General features: G+C 35.3%; 1 long non-coding RNA gene across 1 annotated transcript in view; it reads left to right on the forward strand.

Annotated features, from left to right (window-relative positions):
- The first annotated feature begins 16479 nt into the window (after positions 1–16479).
- LOC140712077 (uncharacterized) overlaps positions 16480–24756 on the forward strand; it is a 78898-nt gene continuing 70621 nt past the window's right edge. The window contains exons 1-2 of the long non-coding RNA XR_012093533.1: positions 16480–17217; positions 17596–18045. This is a non-coding gene — a long non-coding RNA (uncharacterized lncRNA). The remainder of the gene's footprint in view (positions 17218–17595; positions 18046–24756) is intronic.

The raw sequence follows: 24756 nt of genomic DNA on the forward strand, positions 1-24756 counted from the left end.
TTTTCTTATTTATAGTAATTAACTGTAAGTTATATGAAATAACATATTGATGTTACATCAGTTTTTGAAGGTACATTTGAGAAAATGTGAAATTTGAAAACAATACTCCATTAGAGTTTTTCCTAATTTTCTAGATCCTTCTCTTTCTTTAGGGCCAAGCCTGACATTAGATGAATTTTTAAAAATTGCAGTGTTGACTCTCTATTAAACCATACCGCTAATCTTATATGATGAGCATAATTATATCTTTTCCTCAATATGTTAATTTATTAAACAAATATTGATGTACTACTGAAAATAGTGGACTTGTGAATGTTAAAATAATGGAGAAAATGAAAACTTCTTTATGAAATAGGACGTCCTAAGTCAGGTACAGAGTAAGCCTCATGAGAAGAAACATGTGTATTCTCTTCTCTAGAGTCTCATTGCTTAGCACAGGGTCTGGCAGTAGTTGGCAAATAATAAGTACTCGTTCAGTGAAATAAAATTTAATAGGTAATTTTAACATATATTCTTGTTCCACATATTCATCATTGCTATTTTATGCCTTCAAATTTTTGTTCACGACTATTGCTCTCTAAAATTATTTTTTATTATTTTATTACCTGGCTAACAGTCATCTTTCAGAAGTTTGAACTGGCATTATAATATCTAAGAAGTTTTTTGGCTTCCCACAGCTAAGCAAAGTAATCCTGAGTCTTAATACTTCATCTTAAATACATTCTATGTGATTCTTCTGAAAGTCTCTGAGTGTCAAAGCCCAACGGGACTTTGGTGGGGATGGTTGTTTGTTGTTTGTTAGTTTCAGTTATTTTTAACCAGTCTTAGTTTGCTCTTACTTTTAAATCTCATTTTGTACAGTTCAATGGAAATTAATAGAACAGCAAACTCTTCCACATAAAAATATCTTACCTATGATTTTTAGATTGTTTCTGGTGAATAGTTAAATAATGTGACTCACATGTTGTTATAGCTATTTAAGTAATTTGCTTATATGTACCCATATGACTACAATTCTGTCCACAAAACGAATTGGATATGACCATTTTTAATGGTCCATGTTAGAAAGAGAACTTTGCTGTTTTTCCAATTTTATGGAAACCACAAATCATCAAATTACTCACATAATTCCTATGAATCTCAGATAATCTGATTAGAATTGTTTCTGAATTTAAAGTAAAATGACTGTCAATCTTAGCCTATAAGAAACTTACAGTCTTAAAAATATTATCAACTGAATAACAGTACTCCCAAGAAATAAAGAGGTATGGGAAACCAGAAGAATTAACATGATATGCAGTTCACTCCCACCATATCATCCCTGTATCTGTCTCCTTAAAGCAAAATACAATCTTTATCTTTTCACAATTTATGGATAAGATATGTAGAACAATTTGCTTGGCTGACTTAAATATGTTTGATGAAGAGGTTTTATAAAACATGTGTGTTTTAATTAATCAGGTTTTATTTTGATTCTTATGAAGACAAAAAAATGATGATCTATAACATAACAGTTAAATCATAGAAAACCATTTAGACTACTGGATCAGTGAATAATATATGTGTTACCTGAATGTGGCCCTGTCATATGATTTTGGGCACAACTAATTGTTCTAGGCTTTGATTTTTCCCTTCATTGTATTAAAGAAAAAAATTAGTTCTTTAAATTTTGAAACACAGTCATTCCTGGACCATTGCTTGTCCTGCACACTTCCAGAAAATGTACCACATATGTGCTGAAAACATTGTTTTCAGATTGAATTTTGTTCAACTGAACCACTGTTTCAACTCATTAGAGATTCAATTTTAAATTGATATGGTAGGAAACACCCATTTTGAAGGTACTTTTATTTTCTCATCTCTTGAAGCTTACTCTAAGAACTCAAGGAAAACAGTAGAGAGAAAATAGGAGGCATTGGTAAGCCAACTAGATTGTGGGAACGATAAATTACTTAGCAGAATTGGGACATCCTTCCTAAGTGTTCCACAGCTGCGGATACTGCCAAACAGTGATTATTTTTCCAGAATAATTCCAGGAAAAGCTCAAAAATTGGAACCAGACTGGGTGTGGTGGCTTATGCCTGTAATCCCAGCACTTTGGGGGACCGAGTGGAGTGAATCACTTGAGGTCAGGAGTTCAAGACCAGCCTGGCCAACATGGCAAAACCCCGTCTCTACTAAAAACACAAAAATTAGCTAGGTATGGTGGTGTGGTGGCAGGCACCTGTGATCCCAGCTACTCAAGAGGCTGAGGTGGGAGAAAGAATCGCTTGACCTGGGAGGTGGAGGTTGCAGTGAACCGAGATCACACCATTGTACTCCAGCCTGGGCAACAGAGCGAGACTTTATCTCAACACACACACACACACACACACACACCAAAAAAAAAAAAAAAAAAAAAAAAAAAATTGGAATCACCTGATTCCAGGGAAGCCAAGTTTGGAGAAAAGAATTGAGATCAAAAGTATTTTTTGAATGTCAACTTATGGAATAATAGGTAATTTAGGTTTTCATCCTCCTTACCCTCTCTCCAATCATGCAGTCAGGCAATTAACACTCATTTGCCTCTCTGGAAACATGATTTATTCTCTGGAGAAACTGAACCAGAAACAATCTAGGCATGAAGGATATGTGGCTTTCTTCTAAATATAAATGGGAACCAAAATTATTCAATTACATTTTGACCAATGAGACATTTTGTAGCTTCATCTCTTCCTTTTGTCTCAGAGGAAAAATGGAAAATATGCATATTTATTTATACAATGATTTCAGTAGTGCAAATAAATGTCAAATATTTTTACTTTTTTATTTCAAGCAAACCTTAATTAAATTCTTGAGGGTTTATTGTACAGATTATTTCATCACCCAGGTTTTAAGCCTGGTACCCATTAGTAATTTTTCCTGATCCTCTCCCTCCTCCCACCCTCCACCTTCAAGACCTCAGTGTGTGTTGTTCCCCTCTATGTGTCCTTGCGTTCTCATCATTTAGCTCCCACTTATAAGAACTTGTGGTATTTGGTTTTCTGTTCCTGCATTAGTTAGCTAAGGACAATGGCCTTCAGCTCCTTCCATGTCCCTGCAAAAGATGTGATCTCATTCTTTTTATGGCTGCATAGTATTCCATAAAGTATACGTAGCACATTTCCTTTATCCAGTCTACCACTGATGGGCATTTAGGTTGATTCCACGTCTTTGCTATTGTGAATAGTGCTGCAATGAACATACATGTGCATTTGTCTCTATAACAGAACAATTTTTATTCCTTTGGGTATATACCCAGTAATGGGATTGCTGTGATGAATGGTATTTCTGTCTTTAGGTTTTTGAGGAATTGCCATATTGTCTTCCACAATGGTGGAACTAATTTACTTTCCCACTAACAGTGTATAAATGTTCCTTTTTCTCCACAACCGTGCCTGTTATGTTTTGACTTTTTAACAATAGCCATTCTGACGTGAGATGGTATATGATTGTAGTTTTGATTTGTATTTCTGTAATGATCAGTGATGTTGAGTTTTTTTTCATATGCTTGTTGGCTGCGTATGTGTCTACCTTTGAGAAATGTCTGTTCATGTCCTTTGCCCACTTTCTTTCTTTTCTTTTTTTCTTTTTTTTTTTTTTTAATGAAGTCTTGCTCAGCCACCCAGGCTGGAGTGCAGTGGTGCGATCTCAGCTCACTGAAGCCTCCGCCCCTAGGGTTCAAGCGATTTTCCTGCCTCAGCCTCCTGAGTAGCTGGGACTAGAGGTGCACACCACCACTCCCAGCTAATTTTTGTATATTTAGTAGAGACGGGACTTTGCCATGTTGGCTAGGATGGTCTCGATCTCTTTAAGTGTTAGAGGAAAGAAGGTGATAATTTTTCTTTCAATGTTTGGTAGAATTCTTCTGTGAAGCCAGCTGGTCCTGGACTTTTCTTTGTTGGGAGTTTTTTGACTACTGATTCAATCTGCATACTAGTTATTGGTTTTTACAGATTTTCTGTTTCTTGAGGAACAAATCTTAGCAGATTTTGTGTTCCAGGGATTTTTTCATTTCTTCAAGGTCATCTAATTTATTGGTGTATAATTGTCCATAGTATTCTCATATGATTCTTTGTATTTCTATGGCATCAGTTTTAATGACTCCTTCTTTTATTTCTGATTTTAGTTATTTCAGTCTTCATTCGTTTCTTAATCTCACTAATGGTTTTTCAATTTGTTGGTCTTTTCAAAAAACCAATTCTTTGTTGATTTTTAAATGTTCTCTATTTCATTTATCTTTCTTCTAAATTGTATTATTTCCTTCCTTTCGCTAGTTTCAGATTTAGTTTGCTCTTTTCCAAATTTCCAGAAATGTAAAGTTAGGTTATCAATTCAAGATTTTTGTTCTTTAATATATTTATTTATGGCTGTAAACTTCCTTCTTAGCACAGCTTTCAATGCATCTCATGAAATTTTGTATGTTGTATTTTCATTTATATTTATTTCAAGGCATTTTTAAAATTCCCTTGTAACTTCTTCCTTGACCCATTGTTTGTTTAGGAGTGTGCTCTTTAATTTCCAATATTTGTCGATATTCCGGTTTTTCTCTTGCTATTGATTTCTAGTTTCATTACACTGTAGTAAGAAAATTTGCTTTGTATGAGTTCAATCTTGAATTTCTTGACTTATTTTGTGGGTAATATGTGCTCTTTACTGGAGAATGTTCCATATGAACTTGAGAACAATGTGTATACTGCTGTGGTTGTGTGGAGTGTTTTGTATGTATCTGTTAGGTACAATTAATCTTCAGTAGTATTCAAGTTCTCTATTTCCTTATTGGTCTTCTGTCTGATTGTTCTGTCCATTATTGAAGATATGAGTATTGAGGTCTCCTACTATAAGTTTGTTGCTGTTTATTTCTCCCTTCAGTTCTGTCAGAGTTTGCTTCATATATTTAGGAATTCTGAGGTTTGATGCATAAATATTTACAAATTTTAAATCTTCTTGGTAAATTGACCATTTTGTCTTTAAATAATATTATTTTTTGTTTAAAAATATAATATTATTTTATCTCTTATAAATGTTTTTGCCTTGCTATTTTGTCTAATGTTAGTACAGCCACCCCTGCTCTCTTTTGTTTCTGTTTTCATTGAAAATTATTTTCCATTTTTTCTCTTTCAATGTATGTGTGTGTCCAGATTTAAGGTGAGTATCTTGTAGTCAACATACAGTTAAACTCTATTTTTTAAAAAAGTGCATTTAGCCAATCTATGCCTTTTGATTGGGAAGTTTAGTCCGTTACATTTACTGATAGGGAAAAACCTACTATTGCCATTTTGTCAATTATTTTCTGTATCATCTGGTAGTTTTTTGTATTTTCTCTCTGGTTTTACTCTGCCTTCTGTTGTGTTTTCTTGATTTTTTGTAATGATATGCCTTGATTATCTTCTAATTTCCATTTCTGGGTATTCTATAGATGTTTTCTTTGTGGTTGCTATTATAATTATATAAACTTCTCAAAATTATAGCCGTCTGTTTTAAACTGCTAACAATTTAACTTCAGTCTTGTGCGAAAACTACTTCTTTTACAGCTTCACTTTGCCATTTTGTTATTGATGTCACAAATCACATCTTTATGTATTGTGTGTTTATTAACATAGATTTAACTTTTTATATTTTTGTCACTTAAATTCTATGCAGCAAGATTATAATAATACAGGTTACTATATTGTCCATCCATTTACCTTTCTTGGTGTGTACACACACACACACACACACACACGTATAAAACGAAATTAAAACTGTCTTTGTTCGTAGATGGCATGACTGCCTACGTAGAAAATCCAAAAAGTATAAGAAAAAAAGCTACTAGAACTTGTAAACGAGTTTAACAAGGGCGTAGGATACAAGATCAACATATAAAGTCATTTATGTTCTTAAATACTAACAATAAGAGATTTGAAATTAAAATTAATAAAGTGCCAATTGTAACAGCAACAAAAATCATTAAATACTTATGAACAAATCTTGCAAAATATGCAGAATCTCTGCAGAAAATAACAAAATACTGATAGAAGGATTAAAATAAATAAATGGGGAAATATATTGTGTTCATGGAGTGGAAGATTTAGAATTTTAAGTATCAGTTCTCTTCAAGTTGATCTATAGACTAAACACAATCACAACTGAAGTTCAGCAATATTTTTGATAGAAATTACCAGATTGAATCTAAAATGTATTTGGGTAAGCAAACGAATTAGAATAACCAAAACGATTTTGTGTAAGTTTTTAAAAATCACTTAGATGAGAGATAATTGACATGTGAAAAGCTGTACATATTTAATATATATTACTTGATGAATTTGGGGATAATCAGGCATTTTTGAAACAATAACTGCCATCAAGTCCATAAACATATCTTTTTCCTCCCAAAGTTTCCTCTGTCCACCTTTATTATTAGTGCCACTACTACTAATACTATTGTGTACGGTAAGAACACTGAACATAAGATCTACCCTCTTAGCAAATTTCAAGTATATATAGAGTATATATTTATATACTCTAATGTTATATAAAGGCACTAACTCTACAGTAGTAGATCTCAAGAACTTATCTTTCATTATTAAAACTTCATACCTTTGACCATGATGTCCTACTTTCCCTCTCCCCCGTCATTGTACACTGTGCTTCTTTGAGTTTGACTATTTTAAATCACATATATAAGTGAGATCATGGAATATTTTTCATTTTGTGTCTTACATCTCACTTAGCAGTGTTCTCCAGGTTCATCCATGTTGTTGCAAATGGCAGGGGATTTTTTTCTTTTTTAAGACTGAATAATATTCCATTACACACACACACACACACACACACACACACCACATTTTTAAAATCTGTTCATCTGTCAATGGACATTTAGATTATTTCCATATCTTGGCCATTGTTAATAATGCTGAAATGAGCATGGGAGTGCAGATATCTCTTTGGCATATTGATTCAATTTCCTTTGGATATATACCCACTAGTGGAATTGCTGGAACATATGGTAGATCTATTTTTAATTTTTGAGAATCCTACATACTGTTTTTCATAATTGCAGTACCAATTTACATACTCACCAACAAGTATTCCTGTTTTTCAACATCCTTGCCAATACTTACCTTTTGTCTTTTTAATAATAGTCATCCTAAAAAGCATGGAGTAATATCTTATTTTGGTTTTGATTTATGTTTTCCTAGTAATGAGTGATGTTGAGTAACTTTTTATATACTTGTTGATTGTATGTCTTCTTTGGACAAATGTCTGTTCATGTCCTTTGCCCAATTTTTTTTTTATCAGGTTTTTGTTCTGTTACTGTTTAGTTATACAAGTTACCTTTATATTTTATATATTAACTCTTTATCAGATATATGATTTGCGTATATTTTCTTCTATTCTGTACATCACTGACTTTTCAAGGGTTTGCTTACTTCCTTTGGTGTGCAGAAATTTATAGTTTGATGCAATCCTATTTGTCTTTTTATTTTTTTGCTTTTGTTAACTGTGCTTTGATATTATATTCAAAAATTCACAGCCAATATCAATATTAAGAAGCTTTTTCATTTTCCTCTGGGCCTTAGGTTTAAGTCCTATTATTTATTTTGAGGTTTTCTTTGTATGGTGAAAGATAAGGGGACAATTACATTCTTTTTCATGAGGACATCCAATTTTTTCTTCCTTTGTACAGTTATTTTTGTTTCCCTTTGTAATTCATTTCTTGTTAAGGAAATTTCTGCCTATTCTAAAATCATGAGGAAAGGTTTCTGTTTTTTTCCACCTAGATTTTTTTTTTAATTGTCCCATTTTCACATATAGATGTAGAGGGTATCTGGAATAGATTTCATATAATGTAAGGGTAAAAATGTATGCTTATATGGCCATCTGATGGACTCATTATAGACAAAACCTCAATCTTTTCCATACTGCTCTGCAGTTTTACATTGGCCATAAATCTAATGACTGAATACATGTGGATCTTTTTGTTTACTTTCTATTAAGGTTTATTGATTCATTTTTCTATACTTGTGCAATGCCACACTGTCTTAATTACTGTGGCTTTTTAATAAACTTTGATACCTGGTAGTGTGAGTCATTCAGTTTTATTCTTCTTCAAGATTGTCTTGGCTATTCTTTCTTTCTTTTCTTTTCTTTTCTTTTCTTTTTTTTTTTTTTTTGAGATGGAGTCTTGCTCTGTCGCCAGCGCTGGAGTGCAGTGCTGAGATCTCAGCTTACTGGAACTTTCACCTCCCAGGTTCAAGCAATTCTTTATCCCTCCTCAGCCTTCTGAGTAGCTGGGATTACAGGTACCCACCACCATGCCCAACTAATTTTTGTATTTTTAGTAGAGATGGGGTTTCACCATGTTGGTCAGGCTGGCCTCAAACTCCTGACCTTAGGTGATCCACCCATCTTGGCCTCCCTATGTCTTGGGTATTCTTGATACTTTATATTTCTTATAAATTTTAAGAATAACATTCACTTTTACTAAAACTTTTTTGAATTTTGATTGGAATTTCTTAAATCTGTAGATTAATTTGAAAGTATTGATATCTTTAAAATAGTTGGCTTTCTAATTCATAATCATAGTGTATAGTTTATCTTCTTTAAATCGGGCATGGTGGCTCACATCTGTAATCCCAGTACTTTGGGAGGTTGAGGTGGGCGGATCACTTGAGGTCAGGAGTTCAGGACCAGCATGACCAATGTGGTGAAACCCCATTTCTACTAAAAATACAAAAGTTAGCCGGGTGTGGTGGCACATGCTTGTAGTCCTACCTACTCAGGAGGCTGAACTAGGAGGATTGCTTGAGCCTGGGAGGCAGAGATTTCAGTGAGACAAGATCATGCCACTGCCCTCCAGCCTGGGCAACAGAGTGAGAATCTGTCTCAAAAATAAATAAATAAATAAATAAAATAATTTATCTTATTATAGCTTTACTGAGCTATAATTAACCTAGCATACAATCTACATAAGTATACAATTCAGTGGTTTTTAATATATTCACAAACTTTTACAATCATCATAACTAGAAAATATACTCTAGAATATTTTCATTACCCCAAAAGAAAACCCACCCATTCATTACAGTTCATTCCCATGCCCCTCCGTCCAGTCCCTGGAAACCCCAAACTAATTTGTGTTTATATCAATTCCCTTGTTTTAAATATTCCATATAAATAAGATTCTACAATACGGCCTTTTGTAACTGGCTTCTTGTATTCAGTACAATATGTCCAAGGTTCATTTATGCTGTAGCATGTATCATAACTTTATCATTTTCATTACCAAATAATATCCTATTGTATAGATATATCACTTTTTTTTTTACACATTCATCAGGTGATAAGCATTTGGGTTTTGTTCACTTTTTGGTTACTATAAAAAAAATGCCAAGATATTAATCTATGTGTAAGTCCATGAAAACATGAACACTTGTTTTCATTTCTCTTGAATATATATCTAGGAGTGGAATTGTTGAGTGAAATGATGTTCTTTATTTGCTTTGATTTTTAATTTTTATCAATATTATTTTACACTTTTTAGAATAACATCTGTACGTATCTTTTATTACATTTATCCTTAAGTATTTTGATACTTGTCATGCCTATAATCCCAGCAGTTTGAGAGGCCAAGGCAGATGAATCACTTGAGGTCAGGAGTTTGAGATCAGCCTGGCCAACATGGCAAAACTCTGTCTCTACTAAAAATATAAAAATTAGAAGGGCATCATGGTGTATGCTTGTAGTCCCAGCTACTGGGGAAGATGAGGCACAAGGATTGCTTGAACCTGGGAGACGGAGGTTTCAGTGAGCCAAAATCATGCCACTGTACTCCAGCCTGGGCCACAGAATGAGACTCCATCTGAAAAAAAAAAATGATGTTGGTATCTTGATAGTTTTATTTGTTTTCTTTCTTTCATTTTTTCTTGCCTTATTGCACTGTCCTGGTCTTACTTTACAACATTCAATAAAAGTGGTAATAGTGTTTATCAATATTTAATTCACAATCTCCAGAGTAATCTCAGATTTTCAACAAGAATGGTTATGATTAAAAATTGTTTCTACACTTTTTAGTATGCTGATTTCTAAAAACTCATATATTGGTGTTAAATTTTATCAAGTGATTATTGGAAAGTTCTTATATATTTCCTCCTTTATTCTCTTAATGTAGTGAATAACATTAATTGGATAGCTAATGTTCAACAAAGCTAGTATTCCTGGAATAAAAGCAACTTGCCTGTGATGTGTATTCTTTTCTGTATATTACTGGATGTTATTTGCTAATATTTTATTTAGAATTTTTACATCTACATTTACTAGAGAAACTAACCTGTCATTTAACTTTCTTTTATTGTCTTATTTGGGATTTAGTATCAAGATTAATTTGGGAGGTGTTTTCAATTTTCCTCTTTTCTGAAATATTTCATGTAATGTTGGACTTTTGTTCTTTAAAATTTTGGAGGAATTTACTAGTCATCTGAGCCAGGAGATTGCTTTGAGGAAAGAGTCTTAATTAGCATTTTTTTTTTTTTTTTTGTAAATGTAGGACTATTTAGATTCTTAGTTTATTCTTATAATTTTAAGTTGTTGTTTTTCAAGGTATTTCTTCATTTCATTTAATTTTTTTAATTATTGGCATAAGGTATTTTTTCTTTACCCTTATTATCACTTTATTATTTGTATGGTGTTTGTGATTTATCTTTTCATTTCAGTCTTGCTAGAAATCAATCATATTTTTAGTGTTTTTAAGGCACTGCTTTTTGGCTTTATTTATTTTATTTTACTTTACTGTACATTATTTTCTAGCTGGTGAGGTTTTGATTCAAGTTTACTTATTACTTACATTTTTATTCTTTCGGTTTAATCCAGTGTTTTTGCTTTATTTTGTTTTGTTTAGCTTCTTGAGAGATATGATGGGTTAGATTTTGTCTCTCCAAAGAATATTCCGAGGTCCTAACTCCTGTGTCTGTGAATGTGACCATATTTAGAAATAAAATATTTGCAGATGCAAATAAGATGAGGTTGTTGGTGGGGCGGGGGAGGGGACGATTTCAATATGACTTGTTGTTATAAGAAGAAGAAAAGACAAAGTCATACAGGGAGGACAGCCATGTGAAGACAGAGGCAGAGTCGAGTGGTGTTGCCACAGCCAAAAAAAGCGTGGAACTACCAAAAGCTGAAATGAAGCCTGGAAGAACCCTCTCCTAGAGGCTTCAGAGGGAACATGACATTGCTAATATCTTGGCTTAGGACTTCTATCCTGCAGAACCGCATCTATCTATCTATCTATCTATCTATCAATCTATCTATCTATCTATCTATCTATCTATCTATCTATCTATCTATCTGTCTGTCTGTCTGTCTGTCTGTCTGTCTGTCTATCTATCTATCTATCTATCTATCTATCTATCTATCTATCTATCTATCTTCATCATGATCGTCCTCATCTATTAAAATCAGTAAGATGTTCCATGAAGCCAGGGGTCACTTTCTGTTTTGTTAATTACTGTTTCCAGCATAGAAAGTCCCTTCCACAGAGTAAGTACATTTAAATATTCAATTTTTAAATTTCAAAAAAAAATAGTTTGGGCAGAACAGATGGTGTTCAGTTACATAAATAAGTTCTTTAGTGGTGATTTCTGAGACTTTGGTGCACCCATCACCCAAGCAGTATACACTCTACCCAGTGTGTAATATTTTATCCCTCAACTCCCTTTCACTCTTCCCCAAAGTCCATTGTATCATTCTTACATCTTTGTACCCTCATAGCTTAGCTCCCACTTATAAGTGAGAACATGTAAGGTTTGTTTTTCCATTACTGAGTAACTTCACTTAGAATAATGGTCTCCAACTCCACCCAGGTTGCTGTAAATGCCATTATTTAATTCCTTTTTATGGCTGAGTAGTAGTATTCCATAGTGTGCGTGTATATATAACATTTTCATTCTTCACTCGTTGATTTATGGACATTTGGGCAGGTTCCATATTTTTGCAATTGCGAATTGTGCTGCTATAAACATGTGTGTGCAAGTGTCTTTTTCATATAATGGCTTCTTTTTCTCTGGGTAGATACCCAGTAGTGAGATTGCAGGATCAAATGGTAGATCTACTTTTAGTTCTTTAAGGAATCTCCACATCATTTTCCATAGTGGTTGTACTAGTTTACATTCCCACCAGCAGTGTAAAACTGTTCCCTTTTCACCACATCCAAGCCAACATCCATTATTTTTTGATTTTTAAATTATAAACATTCTCGCAGGTGTAAGATGATATTGCATTGTGGTTTTAGTTTGCATTTCCCTGATCATTAGTGATGTCGAGAAATTTTCGTATGTTTGTTGGCCATTTGTATATCTTCTTTTGAGAATTGTCTATTCATGTCCTTGGCTCATTTTATGATGATATTACTTGTTTTTTTCTCATGGATTTATTTGACTTCCTTGTAGATTCTAGATATTAGTCCCTTGTCAGATGCATAGTTTGTGAAGATTTTCTCCCATTCTGTGGGTTTTCTGTTTACTCTGCTGGTTTTTTCTTTTGCTGTGCAGAGGCTTTTTAGTTTAATGAAGTCCTATCTATTTATCTTTGTTTTTGTTGCATTTGCTTTTGGGTTCTTGGTCATGAAATGTTTGCCTAAGTCAGTGTCTAGAAGAGTTTTTCCAATGTTATCTTCTAGAATTTTTGTGGTTTCAGGTCTTAGATTTAAGTAGTTGATCCATCTTGAGTTGATTTTTTTGTAAGGTGAGAGATGAGAATCCAGTTTAATTTTTCTACATGTGGCTTGCCAATTATCCCAGCCTCATTTGTTAAATAAGGTGTCCTTTCCCTACTTTATGTTTTTGTTGGCTTTGTTGAAGATCAGTTTGCTGTAACTATTTGGCATGTATTTCTGAGATTTCTATTCTATTCCATTGGTCTTTGTGCCTATTTTCATACCAGTACCATACTGTCTTGGTAGCTATAACCTTGTAATATTGTTTGAAGTTAAGTCATATGATACCTCCAGATTTGTTCTTTTTGCTTAGTCTTGCTTTGGTCACGTAGGCTCTTTTTTGGTTTCTTATAAATTTTAGATATGCTTTTTCTAGTTCTGTGAAGAATGATTATGGTATTTCAATGGGAATTACATTGAATTTGTGCATTGATTTTGGCAGTATGGTCATTTTCACAATATTGCTTTTACATATCCATATGCACGGGATGTGTTTCCATTTGTTTGTGTCATCTATGATCTCTTTCAGCAGTGTTTTGTAGTTTTCCTTGTAGAGGTCTTTCACCACCTTGGTTAGGTATATCCCTAAGTATTTTATTTATTTAGCAGATATTGTAAAATGGGTTGAGTTCTTGAGTTGATTCTTAACTTGGTCGCTGTTGGTGTATAGCAGAGCTAACAATTTTTGTACACTGATTTTGTATCCTGAAACTTTACTGAATTTGTTTATCAGATCTAGGAGCTTTTTGAATGAGTGTTTAGGGTTTCTAGGTATATGATCATATCATCAGCAAAAAGTGACAGATAGACTTCCTCTTTGCTGATTTGGATGCCCTTTCTTTCTCTTATCTGACTGCTCTGACTAGGACTTCCCATCCTATGTTGAATAGAAGTGGTGAGAGTGGGCACCTTGTTTTGTTCCAGTTCTCAGGGGAAATGCTTTCAACTTTTCCCCATTCAGTATAATGTTGGTGGTAGGTTTGTCATAGATGACTTTTATTACCTTAAGGTATGTCCCTTCTATGCCAATTTTGCTGAGGGTTTTAATCATAAAGGAATGCTGGATTTTGTTTTTTATTTTTCTGTTGAGATGTTCTTATGATTTTTGGTTTTAATTGTGTTTATGTGATATATTACATTTATTGACTTTCAGATGTTAAACCATCCCTGCATCCCTGGTATGAAACCCACTTGATCATGGTGGATTATGTTTTTGATATGCTGTTGGATTTGGTTAGCTAGTATTTTGTTGAGAATTTTTGCATGTTTGCCAGGGATATTGGTCTGTAGTTTTTTGGTTGCTGTTTTTATGTTCTTTTCTGGTTTTGGTATTAGCATGATACTGGCTTCGTAGAATGATTTAGGGAGGATTCTCTCTTTCTCTAGCTTTTGGAATAGTTTCAGTAGGATTTGTACCAATTCTTCTTTGAACATCTGATGGAAATCAGCTGTGATTCCATCTGCTCCTGGACTTTTTTTGTTGTTGGCAATTTTTTGGTAACCATTTTAATCTTGCTGCTTGTTATTTGTCTGCTCAGAGTATCTATTTCTTCCTGGTTTAATCTTGCAGGTTTGTATATTTCCAGGAATTTATCCGTCTCCTCTAGGTTTTCTAGTTTGTGTGTGTAAAGGTATTCATAGAAGACGTGAATGATCTTTTGTATTTCTGTGTTATCAGATGTTATATCTCCCGTTATGTTTCTAGGTGAGCTTATTTGGATCTCCTCCCTTTTTCTCTTGGTTAATCTTGCTAATGGTCTACCAATTTTGTTTATATTTTCAAAGAATTGGCTTTTTGTTTTATTTATCTTTTGTTTCAATTTCATTTAGTTCTGCTCTGATCTTTGTTATTTCTTTTCATTTCTTTTCTTTTCTTTTTTTTCTGCTGGGTTTGGGTTTGGTTTGATCTTATTTCTCTAGTTCCTTGAAGTGTGACCTTAGACTGTCTATATGTGTTCTTTCAGGGTTTTTGATGTAGGCATTTAATGCTATGAACCTTCCTTTTAACACCTTTTGCTGTATCCCAGAAGTTTTCATAGGTTGTGTTACTACTGTCATTCAGTTCAAGTAATTTTTAAATTTCCTTATAATTTCACTGTTTACCAAAATATCGTTAAGGAGCAGATTATTTTATTTCAATGTATTTGCATGGTTTGAGGGTTCTTTTTGGAGTTGATTTTCAATTTTATTCCACTGTGATCTGAGAGCATATTAATATAATTTTGATTTTCTTAAATTTATTGAGACTTGTTTTGTGGCCTATCATACGATCTATCTTGGAGAATGTTTCATGTGCTGATGAATAGAATGTATATTCTGCAGTTGTTGAGTAGAATGTTCTGAATATATCTGTTAAGTCCATTTGTTCTAGGGCATAGTTTAAGTCCATTGTTTGACTTGTTTTTGATGACCTGTCTAGTGCTGTCAGTGGAGTATTGAAGTCACCCACTATTATTGTGTCACCACCTATCTCATTTCTTAATTCTAGGAGTAATTGTTTTATAAATTTGAGAGCTCCAGTTTTAGGTGCACATGTATTTAGAGTTGTAACATTTTCCTGTTGGACTAATCCTTTTATTACTCTATAATGTCCCTCTTTGTCTTTTTAAATTGTTGTTGCTTTAAAGTCGGTTTTGTCTGATAAAAAAAATAGCTACTTCTGCTTGTTTTTGGTGTCCATTTGCATGGAATATCTTTTTCCATCCATTTACCTTACATTTATATGAGTCCTTATGTGTTAGGCGAGTCTCTTGAAGACAGCAGATACTTGATTAGTGAATTCTTATCCATTCTGTCATTCTGTATCTTTTAAGTGGAGCATTTAGGCCTTTTACATTCAGTGTTATTATTGAGATGTGAGGTACTATTCTATTCATCCTGCTAGATGTTGCCTGACTACCTTGTTTTTTTTTGTTTTTGTTTTTGTTTGTTTGCTTTTTTTATTGCTGGTGAGCTTGTGTGATCATTTGGGGTGTCAATGAAACTTGCCTTGTCATATCATCAGAATTGTTTTTCTGGTTCCTTCTCATTTTGGTAGACTATTTCAGAGGAAAGATCTGGGACTCAAGGGCTGCTAATCCAATTTTTTTTCCTATGGGGTGATCCCTTGATGTGGTTCTCTTTTTCTTCCCCTAGAAGTGGTGCTTCCTGAGAGCAAAACTGCAGTGATTGCTATTACTTTTCTGTGTCTATCCCCCAGTGGAGCTACTGGGCCCGGGCTGGTACTGGGGAGTGTCTGCAAAGATTCCTGTGATGTGATCCTGTGAAGACCTGTCTTCAGGTCTCTCAGCTGTGGATGCAAGTACTTGCTCCAGTGGGGATAACAGGGGAGTGAAGTGGACTCTGTGAGAGTACAGGTTGTAGTTTGTTTAGTGTGCAGGTTTTCTCGAATGCTGGTTTGCTAGCAGTGAAGTTGTTATGTGGACAGACTCAGGACATCTGGCTAGCCAGGGTGTTACAGGTGGTATTTTCTCCTTTCTTGGAGTAGGATTGTTCTAAGCTGCTGTAATGACTTGAGTTGGTTGACCTCCAGCCAGGAGGTGGCACTTTCAAGACAGCATCAGCTGCAGTAGTAGAAGGGGGATACAGGCTTGCCCTAAGTTGATTAGGGTAAGTATTTGGTTGTCTCAGGCAATAGGTGAGGCCATAGAGCTCCCACAAGTTTCTATCTTTTGTCTCTGGTTACCAGGACAGGGAAAGAAAACCATCAGGTGGGGGCAAGGTTAGGCGGGTCTCAGACCAGACTCTCCTTGGGCTTGCAGTGGCCACTGTGAAGGATGTGGGGTGGCTCTCAGGCCAATGGAGTTATGTTCCATGGTAGATTATGGCCGCCTCTGCTGCTTCCTACAGGTTGCCAGGGAAGTGGTGGAAAGCCATCAGTGACAGGCCTCACCTAGCTCCCATGTAGCCAGCAAGGCCAGTCTCATTCCCACCATACACCCCCAGCAGCCAACAGTGCCGAATTCATAACCAGGCCTCCGGTGCACAGGGCTGAGATCTTTCCCCAGGCTACAAGCCTCCCTGCTGAGAGAGCAAGCATGGCTTTCTTTTGTCACCCTTTCCTTCCTGTTGCAGCTTCTGTGCTCCTCTCTGTACTCCCGTTCCCCACACCCCAACCCCCTGGACTGCCCAGGAAAATTTGTCCTCTTTGGAAATTATTACAAAGTTCAGCTGGAAGTCTCCTTCCCCCTGTGGACCTTCCCTAATTCCACTGGCTGCCCTCCTCAAGGACCGCTGTGAGATGAAGTCAGGAATGGCTACCTTTGGCTTCCCTGGGGACCAAGAGTGCCTACAGTTCTTTTCCCACTTCTTTGATTTTTCTATTTCGCTCGGCTCTCTAAATTCATTTCAGCTCTAGGTAAGGTTAAACTCTTCTCCCGTCTTTTGGATTCTCAGGTTCTCCAGGGCTGATGTGTGTTCGGAGACGGATTTCCCCCCTTCCACCTTAGGCACTCAGTTTTTTGGCACTCATGGAGTTTCCAGTGGCAAGCTGCTTATTTCAAATAGTCTGTGAATTCTTTTGGTTTTTCTGATGTGTTCCTGCTGTGGTTCTTCACCAATTTTATCTCGAATTATATTTTATTCTACATTATGATTACTATTTTTCCTTATTTTTCTTTGTATTTGTGATGTATTTCTGCCATTTAAAAAATTTCTTACTACTTCTCTGACTTTTAACTTTTGGTCTTTTTCTATTAAGTAAAGATTTTAAAATAATATTTTAGTTTGAGAGTCTTCAGTTTTAACTGAACTACTAAACCATTTTACACTAATTATATTATTCTTTTTTATCTTGTCAGAGATTCTCTATTTTGCTTACCTATTTCTTTTCTAGCTGCTGTTTATTATATTGACTACATTATTATTATTATTATTTCTTTTAGGGATTTGGAAAGGATTCCGTGATGGTTAATATTGAGTGTCAACTTGATTGGATTGAAGGATGCAAAGTATTGTTCCTGGGTGTGTCTGTGAGGGTGTCACCAAAAGAGATGAATATTTGAGTCAGTAAGCTGGGAGACACAGACCCACCCTCAATCTGGGTGGGCACCATCTAATCAGCTGCCAGTGCAACTAGGATAAAATCAGGCAGAGAAATGTGGAAAGACTAGACCGACTGAGTCTTCTGGCATGCATCTTTATCCCATGCTGGATGCTTCCTGCCCTCGAATATCAGACTCCAAGTTCTTTAGCTTTTGGACTCTCGGACCTTTGACCATAAGACTGAAGGCTACACTGTTGGCTTCCCTACTTTTGAAGTTTTGGGACTTGGACTGGCTTCCTTGCTCCTCAGCGTAGAGATGGCTTATTGTGGGACTTCACCTTGTGATCGTGTGAGTCAATGCTCCTTAATAAACTCCCCTTGATATACACATCTATCCTATTAGTTCTGTCCCTCTAGAGAACCCTAATACAGATACACAGAAAGGACACTGTTCTAAATTCTAAACATTTTAAAAACTTGCTTGAGTCTATTTTTCTCTCATCATCTGTGAACAGAGTAAAACAGTAACTATTGTCATTCACATCCCTCCAGCTCAGATGATATATTCGGTATAATTTTCACATTTCTGTTTTTCCTTCACATTGATTTGCTGATGTAATCTCAGATTTCAGATCCAGGTTATTATTAATTATGAGCTTAATATTATGTGTTTTTATGTTTTAAGTACTACATTTGAAATTTTAAAGCTAATCACTCTATAGAGCTAAGAATTCTATTTGCTGAGTTATTTATATTTATTTCTTAATTGACAAGTGACTTGTCAAATAGTTTTTTTAAACAAAGAATTTTAGATGGCATTGCCTCTCAGTCTAGTGTATCTAAAAACAACTTTCTGTTGCTCTAGCATATAAACATGAGCTTTTCTAACTAATATGCCTTGGATCTCAATCTTTTCTGCCCAAAGCTCTGTAAACATTATTTCATTCGTTTGTTTTTCTTAGCATTTAATATTGCAAATAAAGTCTGATCCACAGACATTCTGTTTTTTGTTCCTTTATGGTTCATGAGATTACTTTATATGACAGAAATGTATTCTGAGGGGTACTAGAATATATCACTCCAAAGTATGCCTCTTTGGAGTACAATTTTTTTTTTTTTTTTTTTTTTTTGCTAAAGGCCACTGAGAAAATTTCATTTGTTTGTCTCTAATTAATCTGTCTTTGGCTAGGCTAATTCACAGGGCCTCTTCTGGAGAACCTAAGATGAGTAGAGGAAATTATTTGTTGTTTTCCTCTCCTGAAATACCTAACTGTGGGTGTTCATATTAGCGATGATTTTTATCTTCACACTTTTTTCCTGATCTTAGATTGTTTCTTCCATAACATTACACTCCTCGTGTTAATCTTTTTCAAGAGAATGATAGAGAAATTTATCACAACAGCTCTTTATTTTATTCACTAGCTCAGGCAAAAAGAGCTCATCCAGGTTCTCTGGTTGTCTTGACCATCACCGGACAGATAAGGTGCCCTACGTTTTGGAGCGGAAGGGTCACTGTAAGCTACCTGCCTACCTTCCATAAATGCTGACCTTCCACAGGTAGGACAAAAGTGAGCTGGTCCTTTAGGCTTCCATCATATCTTCGACATGGGCACAGATGCTCCTTGACTTACAATGGGGTAACATCTGGATGAATCCATCATAAATCAAAAGTATCATTAGTCTAAATGCATTTAATACCCCGATAAACCTATCTTAAAGTCAAAAAACATAAGTCAAACCATCATAAGTTGGGACCAGTCTATGTAGGATCTAGGAGATTCTTTTAACTTTCTATATGTGGATGATATTCTTAATAGTTTCCAGACCTGATGCAAGCTTTCTTTTGTTTGATATTTGGTCAGCCATTTTCAGGTAAAAATGAGGGAACACAGGAGGATCTGTGCTCTGATCTTCAGTCTACCATATTCCCAGCACATTAGGAGTCTTAAGTCTGATAAAGTTTTGAAAAGGAAAGAGAAAAGCTGCATTCTGTGCTCTCTGAGACAAGGAAGCCCAGCGGAAATAAAATATCCAGGACGTGGAGCGGGTGAGGTTGTGCACCATTAGTATGTAAAGCCTTGATTCAGATGAATGGTTAGGAGTACAGTGCCAATGAGAGAGAGAGAGACCTCTGTTTGGACCTGGCATCTTTGCTGTTTGGAAGAAACCTTTCATCCAGACAGTTTGAGTCTGATCTTACCTCATTCTACTGGTGAGCTGTACTATGTCATGCATAGTGCTGCCTCCCTTTTTTTCTGTGGCTCTTTGACACCCCCACCTCCCTGCCAGCCTGGTGTGGCTGATCAAGCTGTTCAAACAACTGGAAGACATCAGAAGTTAAACACTCATTATTTTAATTTGATGCTAATCATGTGTTAATGAGACTAATCCTTGCAATGATTCAGGTAATTTGCTTAATGGCTGCCCAGAGTACAGATTATAGCAATCAGTCACGTCTGATAAGATGTCTGTTGTGGAGGAGGCTGTCAGGTGAATGAGGTGGGAAAAGGTTCGGGAGTAAGGGTCTGAGGTCAGGCATGTTCTGTGTTGGAGGGTAGGAATTAGGAGAAGGAGACAGCTCAGAAATCCAAATTTTCAACCAGAAATGAACATCCTAATGTTCTTGTTTAGAAGGAAGAAGTTGGTGTTGACAGGCTTTCTCTCATCTTATAGTGACACATACACACTGAGATAAGCATGACAGTTTGAAGAGAATTGGATATACAGTTCATTTTGCTCTGGAGAAGTCAGTATGATTATTAGTAGGCATATTCCTACAACTATTAAAATTGAGTTAATATCTTTTTTCCTACCAAAACGTCAAAGAAAAGATGAAACCACGCAGAGCAAAGGAAGACATATTTTTTCTTCTCATCTTAGGAAACAGATGCTAAAATCAAAATTCTAAACTGAAGCATTATTATGTCTTTATTATACCCAAGCATTGTAAATCTATAATAGTCAGCCCTTCATATCTATGGGTTTCGTATCCATGTTTTCCATCAATCATGCCTTTGAAAATGTCAGAAAAAAAATAGTTAGCCGGGCGCGGTGGCTCAAGCCTGTAATCCCAGCACTTAGGGAGGCCGAGACGGACGGATCATGAGGTCAGGAAATCGAGACCATCCTGGCTAACCCGGTGAAACCCCATCTCTACTAAAAAATACAAAAAACTAGCCAGGCGAGGTGGCGGGCGCCTGTAGTACCAGCTGCTCTGGAGGGTGAGGCAAGAGAATGGCGTGAACCCGGGAGGCAGAGCTTGCAGTGAGCTGAGATCCAGCCACTGCACTCCAGCCTGGGTGACAGAGCCAAACTCCATCTCAAAAAAAAAAAAAAAAAAAAAAAAAAAAAGTACAACAATAAAACTAACATAAAATAAAAAATGATACAGTATAACCACTATTCACATAGTATTTACATTGTTTTACATTTTATGAGTAACCTGGAGATAATTTAAATTATAGGGGACAATGTGAGTTGGTTATATGCAAACACAATGCCATTTTATATAAGTGACGTAAGCATCACTGTATTTTGTTATTCTGCAGGAGCAGTGCAGGTTAGAGCAGACATCCTGGGACAATCCCTCACAGATACTGAGGGACAACTGAAGATACAGTCTCTGATGTGCTTAAACTAAGTGAGTCCTATGTTGGAGGCATGTCACTCTCTACAACTTTGCTGGATTGAATCATGATATATTTTTGAATAAAATATTGAAATTCAATAAATTATAAAATGTACAGATATAGAAATAACAAAACACTTCTAAAGTACATGTTCAAAAATTCTGCCCATTATTTGCTTTACTTTATTCATACTGATAGAAAATTTAAAATTTATAGATTTATGATCTAGATATCTGAATAGCTTCATACCTGTTCAGTATTTTGGTGAGGAGGGAAAAGTAAAAAAAAGAAGATAGATTCAGGCATGAAATAAGATTTGTAGTTTATTTTATATTTAACTTAGTTGTTTTGATACATTCATGATACCCTCTTCTATCTTCTGTGGAATGCAATTTAGTTCAATGTAACAAACATTTCTCTAGTATATGCTATCTTCAAGGAGATGTTATTTAGTTTCTTTATTATTATATTTTGTTTGTTTTACAAGACAAGGGGCAAGCATCTTTCTTGGGAACAAAGAACGTGCCCATCTTACGACAGTGAGGGTAGGAATGGATAGGGAAGGAAAAATTGGAGTCAGCTGTTTGAGGACTAGATGTTCAGCTGCTGTAACTCAGAAAGTGAATTTACAATGAGGATGTAGAGGAGACACTGTAACATGAGCGGAGTGTTTTGGATTGACATCAACAGGAGGATTACACATATGGGAGGGATCATAGCATCTAGGACATATATAGATACAATTACAGGTGAGCATTAGTCCTGTAAACCCAAGTTAACAGTTTTCCCTTTTCACCCTAGTTAAGAAGTTATTTTAGCACCATAAAAGGTTTTCATGCTACATAAGTGCAAATAAAATGCACTTGTATCAGTGACAATGCTATGGATGAGACTGGTTTCATTTTTAAGATGATTGTTTTATAAACATGTACCATAAAAAGAACAACTTGTGGTATGCTCTAGAATTTGAGAAGCTAATGCTTTTAAGGCAGGCAGACCCTTGTTTTGGTAGTAGTTGTTTTTGTTGTGATTATTTTTATCATTAATTATTATTATCAACCCCATTTTATCTAAACAAAGGAGAATGGCTCATTTGGCTTTCTAATGATAAGATAATCTGCAAAGAAGCAGGAGGTAAACCTCTCGAAATACTGAACTTTTACTTCATGGCTTCCTTATAGCACATTGCCTCTTCCATTAGGCTGAGGCATGAAATATATAGAGGAAATGAAGTGAAAAATGCTAAACATCTGTATTTATGTAAGACAATAGAGTTTGAAGAGGATAAGGTGATGCTTACAACGCTTCGTTTACTGGAAAACTACTTATATAGCCACGATATAAGTGTCTTAGTACATTCAGGCTGCAATAACAAAATATCATACACTGTATGGATTATAAACATCAGAAATTTATTTCTTACACTTCTGGAGGGTAGGAAGTGCAATATGAGGGTGCCCACATGGTCAAGTTCTGGTCAGGGCCCTCTTCCAGCTTGCAGACTACCAACTTCTCACTGTGTCCTCACATGATGAAAGGAGCAAACTAGCTTACACTAATCCCATTCGTAAGAGTTCTGCCTTCATGTCCCAATCACCTCTCGAAGGCTCTAACTTCTTAAGGTTATCACATTGGGGACTAGGTTTCAGCCTACGAATTTTGGGATGGAAAGGGCACAAAGGTTCAGGCTATAACAGTAAGTTTGTGTTATTTATATAAACTATATTAAACACAGGTACCTCTTTAGACTGATCTTGGCTCTTGTTTCTCTGTGGTAACATAGAGTATCTTGGCATAATTGTTTTCATTCTTCCCTTTTATTTGAACTTTCATGTCCTTCAGAAGTTCAGCTAAATGGAAAATCCTTGAGGAGATACTTACACTAGCCTACCAATAATAGGGTATTTGGCCTGTGCTGTTGAAGTCACTTTAGACGTCTTTGTTTGTTTTTAGGAGGACTTTGAAATAATACTTGTTAAGATACTGTGAACTTATACATTCTTTTTAGAAGTTATGCAGTTTGTAGAATAATATTTTACAAGATCGTAAAATCTCATAATTATTTCATATCTGGGACAAGTGACACAAATTATTGTTTTTTTTCTTCATATTATCTTCCATGAAATTTAATGGACAGTGCAGGTTCACTTTAACACTAGGTTTTCAGAGTATTAGGATTTATCTAAACACTAAGTTGACTGAGAAAATGTCTCTTTGCCTCATCTATATTGCTAAGCTCTTTAAATACTAAAGTGTGTTATTTTGCTTAAGTTATGAATATATAACAAATGATATAAGAAATTTAGAAAATATTAGGAGGAGGAAAAGTTTTAGCCCCAGGTAAAGGGATAATTTTCTGTTTTTCTTTAATTGTGGTATCTCGGTCTGACTTATTTTTATTTCTAATTTTCAGTTTAAAAGTCAAGTATTAAAATATTACTAAAATTATCTCCATTTCAAGATAAATTAATATGAATACATTATTGATATAAATAAACTAATGTGAATTTCTCACTTGCAATTATTGCATTTGCATCTACTTTGATTAATGTGTTATGACCAAAGTGATTTTTAGATTTTACCACCAGAACAATTTGGTAAAGGGATTCATATTCCTTTAGTAACTTAAAACTGACAAGAGAAAGTGGTATTCAGTACTTTCTATTTAAAAACAGAATAGATTTAATTTTTCCTGTTCCTCTCACCAAATAAACAAAAACCCTGGAAATTATTTGCAAGGCAAATAAAAGACTTTGAAATGTGGAGAAAGGAAGGCAGACCAGTTAGGGACTCTGAGTCCCAAGGAAGTACATGGTGGTGAGTACCCTGTGAATGTATGTATGTAGATAGGTATTTATTGCCTCACATATCCTAGACTTGGACCTGAAGTAAACAGCAATCAAGAAACACAAATGGTAGAAGACAGACAACAACAACAACAAAAACAACAACAAAGAAAAAACACCCAGCTCCAACAAAAGCCTTCTCTCTTTAGTTAAGCCTGAAAAGGTACTTAGCAGGATAACAAAAATGTTTTAGAGAAAAGCTACTATATTTCAGCTAAACACCACAGAGAAAAACTGTGGCCCCACTCCACCCATACTAGCAAAGATCACATGGGGACCTTACACATTCATTTTTGCCAAGATAAAACAAGTTACCCCAATTTTCTTACTGGGATGGTGTAAGAGAAGGCTGAGTAGGAAGCCTATGATTTTACTCTGATTTAACAGGAATGAGGTGCTCATTCCCCCACAGACTTTCACTACTGCCCGACAGTAAGAAGGCAATCTCACTATCACTCCCGTGGCTGGCCATCTGGGGAACAGTAATGAGGCACTCCTACTTCTCCCAGCCAGAGCAGTCACAGTGAAAGCTTAGTATGGAGCCAAACTGCCACCACCACCCAACAGCAAAGAGGGCTCTACCAT

The sequence above is a fragment of the Chlorocebus sabaeus genome, chromosome 7 (genome assembly GCF_047675955.1).
Source record: "Chlorocebus sabaeus isolate Y175 chromosome 7, mChlSab1.0.hap1, whole genome shotgun sequence".
Lineage (NCBI taxonomy): Eukaryota > Metazoa > Chordata > Mammalia > Primates > Cercopithecidae > Chlorocebus > Chlorocebus sabaeus.